Source organism: Austrofundulus limnaeus, unplaced genomic scaffold (genome assembly GCF_001266775.1).
Source record: "Austrofundulus limnaeus strain Quisiro unplaced genomic scaffold, Austrofundulus_limnaeus-1.0 Scaffold484, whole genome shotgun sequence".
In the NCBI taxonomy this organism is placed as follows: Eukaryota; Metazoa; Chordata; class Actinopteri; order Cyprinodontiformes; family Rivulidae; genus Austrofundulus; species Austrofundulus limnaeus.
Window position 1 is genome coordinate 311661 of NW_013952886.1, and position 6076 is coordinate 317736.

Consider the following 6076-nt stretch of genomic DNA (forward strand, 5'->3'; position numbering starts at 1 on the left):
TTTATTTATGTATTGTGTTTTGAATGAAAGGGCTCTCCATAAATCTGAACTATTTAATGTATATTTTTTGTGAACTGATAAATGTACACTGTCTGTCATCGTGTGTTTGTGTGTGTTTTATTTTGGTGACTCTTGTTTTGTGTCCTGTTTTTTTCTGTTTACCTCCTCCTGCCTGTCTTTGCTCCAGCCCCGCCCACTCTCACCTGTTCCTCATGTTTCTCTCCCAGGTGTTTCTTGTTTTTGCTCGTTAGTTTCCCTTTATATTCTGTCCTCTGTCTGCGTCAGAGCTTTTTTGTTTGTTTCATTGTAGTTCTCTTGTCACCTTCCTGGATTTTTTAAGTTGTTTTGCTGCCACGCCAACATTTTTGTTTTTGTAAAAAAGTATTTTTTACAGCCTTTTTTATCTTAATCATTCTCTTCTGCACCTGGGGTCCTGATTATAAGGCTACTGTGACAAAATATAACAACGACACAAACAAGCATGTGTCCAGGTGTTGTTCTGAGACTCACAGCTGACCCATCAGGCTGGTACCTGAACTTTGAGATCCTCAGTACATCGGATTCTGGTTCTGGTGTTGTGATAATTTGTGGGATGTTCAGGTTTGGTTTGTGTGCTGCTTCTTGATCTGGGTTCTTCAGCTTCAGAGCTTCATCCAAACTTTTGCTGCAGTTTTCTGAGAAGCAGACCAAAAGGAAACAGTTGGAAGTGAGTGAGCTGAGACTGCAGATTCTTACTAAACGTGGACTGAAGTTCTTGTGAGTGGACGCAGTGGGACACCTGGAGGTCTGAGGTGTCCGAGGCAGACGCACAGGAAGGACTGGACCTGGCCTATGTGGTGTCCTATAGGCAAGATTTCAGGTGAGGCCCCGCATGAAGTTTTCTAAATCTCACTGCCAGGTTACAAACATTCACGCCAAATTAAATAGTTTGCCAACATCTGCTGACATCATGAGGAACAGCTCATGTAAACCAGCAGCTGTGGACTGAAGCAGTTCTAGGGGGATAAAAAGATCTCAAAACTGCCTTTTCCAGCCAGTTGAAGAGCTTTTGACCCTTAACACTTGCCTACACTGCCTATGGCACAGACCTGCAGACAGAATCCAGGTGCAAACCTTTCTCCAAATGTCGTTTGTTCTTATATTGTTATATTTAAATGTCAGGAGTGGAAATAAAACTAATTACATCATTATTATGATCATGCTTATCCTTTCAAGTGGGTTGAACTTGGTTCAAGTTACTGTTGTCAAAAATGCAATTTTACTTTAGTAAAAGAAAACATCGGATGAATTTCACGTATTGTTTTAATGACCTATAAACATAATGACAAAAGAAAAGATTCCTCACAGTTAATCCTCTGTGGGCTGAACTGACACCACAGATTTCCCCTTTTACCTCTTAAATACAAATCAGTTTTTTTTAGTTCTTCTGTAGAAATAACAACATTTTCATTTTTGGACAGAACAGGTTTTTTTCCAGTTTGTTCCCAGTAGTTCTGCAGTTTGTTTATCTCCAAAAGGAGATGGAGGCATCTGAAGGAAAAATGTGACGTTTAGATGAATGGCAGCTTTAAAATTTATTTGTAGTTTCTAAAAACAAAAATGTTGAGAGAAAACACAACATATAATAAATGTTTCAACCAATTAACAAATGACAGATTTAATAAGCTGTTCACTTAAAAAAATGTACATTTTCTGGGTAATAAACATCATCAAACAGTCTGCAGGTTGGTCCATCTGAGCTGATTAATTTTTCTTTTACATTCAGTTTTCTGCTGACAACACATTTCTGTAGAAAGTTTGTGCCTCTGTCAACTGAAGACACAGATCAGGACCACATAATGATGCTACCTCCTCCATGCTTCATCAGATCATTGACTCTTAAACACTTATTTTCACTTTTTAAAATAACTTGATCTAAAACTTCAGCTCGACAAGAGTTGTGTTGTGCTAAAATCTTTTTTCTCTTGTCAGAACTGAGAAACAACTTGATCACTTTCAGCTTCTGCAGGTTGTTACTTTTCTTTTTAATAAAAAAGACGACTTTTGTGAGCTTTGATAGCTTAATAACAGCATTAAATATGAAAAAAGACCAGAGTCAGTTATTTATGCTAGCTGCTGCTATGCTGTTTATGTGAAACCCAACAAACAGGAGCTGCAGCTGTTATAGTTTTGTTGCTCCATCTTGATGGAAAAACATGATTTTAAAAAATGGAGGACAGGAATCAGTGAACAAATTTTAATCAAACTCCCAGAAAACAACGATCAAATAAACATCGACAGATACTTCACTTCTGGAGTCAATTCAAGATGGCTGCCACATCAACAGAAAAAGGGCTACGTCTCAGTCGGTTTAACAAACGTTGAGCTAAAATTTGATGTGGTAGTAGCTGAGAGTCATCCTCAACACCTACTCCACCTGCTCCATCAACACAGTAAATAGTTACGTTTCCATTGCAAATGTGCGTAAAACTTTGTCGATATTCTGTTAATGTCAAAAAACAGTTTCACAACTGCAGTGTTTCCATTAAGTAAGAAATGTTATTAAAGTCACGTGAATACGTTTGTTCTCATGATAAGTCATTACAAACATGGCAGCGATGGATGTAAACACATAGCATGTTGCTACCACGACACTAGCGCTCATCATCAGAGGAGACGTCGGCGTCTTTTATCGAGGCTTTCCAGAGACAAGTCCCTACTTGGGAGCGGCTACGTATGCTGTGTTTTTGGGAAACTGTAGTCGCTGAGTTTACTATTTTATACTACTTCTGTGATATTACTACTACTTCTACTTCCTGTTATCTTCTTCATCATCGTCTTTTTCACCAGTAGAAACAGACGGTTGTTGATCACGTGACTCCTGCGATGTGAAAAACACCAATTTCGATATGGCTGAAAAACCACCTCATCCTAGCGCAAAAACTTTTTGTCGAAAAACATATTTTTTTTTCGAAAATGACATGTTTCCATTGAGCAAATTTATTTTCGAAATTCTAATTTGCGCATTTTCATGGTCAATGGAAACGCAGCTACTGATGTTCTTTACCTCCATCTTTCCATACCAAAACAAAAAACAAACAAAAAAAATTCACATTTACTAAATATCTTGCCATGACATGCTCCAAAAATAATATTATTTGATTCAAGTGTTTTAATGTGTTATCTTTGAGATACCCTGGTTGGAGCTAAAATCACATTTACTTTCAGTCAAACTTGAATTTTTTTTAATGTTTTTTATTGACTTAACTAAAGAACAAAGTCAGGCTGGCTGTGAGTGACGCAGAGACTAAAGGCTGTGTGTTCAAATAAAATGGTTCTTTAGTTTTGCTGGATTTATTAAATCTATTCTTTATTTTAAGTTGTCGATTATGTCAGCACAACTTCTGTTATTTTCTTTCATTGTTTCAGCAAAAGAAACATTTTAATCATGTTAAAAATTTACTCGCAATGAAAACTGTTGGTATGAATTCTGAATTTGACTTAAAATCCACAGAGAAACATGCATTTAATGTTCTGATGCACATTTTTGAAAAAGTGTGATGAACTGAGTCATAAACCAGAGGAAAATGAAGCTTATTGAGACATTTAAATCAGTGTTTTGAACTGATAAATAAATGCGATCAACAGTTCCTGATTTTCCATAAATCAACAGCAGACAGACTGAACAAAGCGAAGCAGCGAAGCCCGCAGAGCGCGGTGAAGTTCTGGAGGTTCTGTTTCTGGGTTTTTGGCACGTTGAAGCTGAGGAGCTGGACTGCATCAGGTTTCTATAAGCGTCACTACGAGCGGCTGAGTTAAGGCTGCTGCTGGGAGCCGAGGCGTTGGAAGCGGCTGCAGACGCTCCTGCAGTGCTGCAGTGCCTGCTGGCGGAGCTGCGAGACCCGCTGGGTCAGCCGGGCCAGCTCGGGGGTCAAGGTGGGCATGGTCAGCGTGGGGGGCGTGGCAGGGCGGAGCTTGTGCACCAGTTTCCTGCAGCTCTCCAGACAATCAGCAGCAAGCGGGAATCGAAGCAGGAAGCTCTTTATTGGAGCACAGATGATGGTAACTGGACATAAAAACATCAGTGAATTCACAATGATTTATTCATCAACTTCAGGGTTTACACTTTAACAATTCAAGCTTCAAGTCGACAACTTCATTTTACAAAACTCCACTGAAAACACATGACTGAAACTTATTGCTTTGTATCTCTCAGCTCTCACCTCCACATCCAGCTTCTTCTGCTGCAGGCTGAGAAAAGCACAAAATCATAAGAAATGTTTAAAAAACAAATATTTAAACAACAAAATAACTGACTTTTAAGTTTAGTGTTTAAGCACATCAGATAAAAAGTGTCAGTCAGAGTACAGAATAAACCCCCAGCCAATCAGAGTACAGAATAACCCCCAGCCAATCAGAGTACAGGATTACCCTTAGCCAATCAGAGTGCAGGATGAACCCAGCCAATCAGAATACAGGATAACAACCAGCCAATCAGAGTACAGAATAATCCCCAGCCAATCAGAATACAGGATAACAACCAGCCAATCAGAGTACAGAATAATCCCCAGCCAATCAGAGTACAGGATAACAACCAGCCAATCAGAGTACAGAATAATCCCCAGCCAATCAGAGTACCGGATAACAACCAGCCAATCAGAGTACAGGATAACAACCAGCCAATCAGAGTAGAGGATAACAACCAGCCAATCAGAGTGCAGGATTACCTCAGCCAATCAGAGTGCAGGATAACAACCAGCCAATCAGAGTACAGGATAACAACCAGCCAATCAGAGTACTGGATAACCCTCAGCCAATCAGAGTACAGGATAACCCCCAGCCAATCAGAGTACAGGATAGCCCCTAGCCAATCAGAGTACAGGATAATCCCCAGCCAATCAGAGTACAGGATAGCCCTCAGCCAATCAGAGTACAGGATAACCCTCAGCCAATCAGAGTACAGGATTCTGTTCCTGGTGTTTCACCTGCTCTGTGGTGGTACATGGGTCCGCTGCAGGTTGTGGTTTTGGCTGATGGGTAACAGGACTCTCCAGGTCCCTCCTCTCTGATCCTGGTTCTGCATCAGTCGAAGAAGGACTGCCTCGCTCTGCTGACTCACATAAAGTGGGCGGAGTTAAAGGTCCTGCTCTCTCTGGACCATGCTCCGTCTTGTCTTCAGGTGGGCCGATGTCGACCAGACTCCTGGTGAAGAGAAAGAAAAGATGAGAAATAAATAAAAACAAAAAAGAAGCAGAACTCTTCTGATTTTCTTCTGAATGATCAGGAAGCAGGAACCTCCTGCTGCAGGTAAGAAACCGCTAATTTTAGGAAAATACAAAACCATCTTCATAAATATCCAAAGATTATTCTCATTATAACACAGTTCCAGTTCAAAAACAATTTTCAGATTTGTAAAAATGAATTTTATTGACATCGATGTGAGCTGGTCTGCAGAGCTGTTGTTGCTCAGAGTTAGCTTCCTGTAGTAGAAACATGTTGCAGCACTTTATTTTTTTCACATCGTTTTCATGTTTTCTACCCTGAACCCTGAAAAACACCTGTCTGAAACCAGCTGAAACGTTCAGCATCAATTTCCTCAAATGTGATGAATTCAAACCAACCTTTGGATTTCTGTCCTGATTCACAAAGAAAAAGTCAAATTTAATTATGTGAGACTGAAAAAAGCAGCAAAGCTTTAAAAAACCTGAAAGCTGCACAGTAAAGTTAACTCTGTAAGCTAGCAGACAACAGTTCAGCTGTTCTCTCTCCACTGGCAGCAGAAGGTTCTGGTGCAGCTGGTAGCAGAAGGTTCTGGTGCAGCTGGTAGCAGACAGCGAGCTGATGAGGTCTACACTACAAGCTGGAGCCTTCGTGTTTCTGAGGCTCTACTTACTGATCATCAGTTTTCTCTTTAGACTCTTGGGTTTCGTCCTTGTTCGGTGGTTCTGGACTCTTACTGTCTGGGCCGTTGTCACTGTCCTCCTGCAGGTTCTGCAGCCTGAGGGTTGCATCAGTAACAGAAAAATGTGTCAAAAAGGAAAAACGATTTGCTCTAAATGTCTGTTTTCATGTAAAATGAGAGAAAATCCGTTGAATT

General features: G+C 40.3%; 1 protein-coding gene across 1 annotated transcript in view; it reads right to left on the reverse strand.

Annotated features, from left to right (window-relative positions):
- cngb1a (cyclic nucleotide gated channel subunit beta 1a) overlaps positions 1 to 6040 on the reverse strand; it is a 26085-nt gene extending 20045 nt beyond the window's left edge. Inside the window, exons 1-4 of the mRNA XM_014025552.1 lie at positions 5873 to 6040; positions 4965 to 5181; positions 4203 to 4230; positions 533 to 674 (exon numbers count right to left, since the gene is read on the reverse strand). The gene's annotated coding sequence lies outside the window, so the exon portion shown is untranslated. The remainder of the gene's footprint in view (positions 1 to 532; positions 675 to 4202; positions 4231 to 4964; positions 5182 to 5872) is intronic.
- Positions 6041 to 6076: the final 36 nt, after the last annotated feature.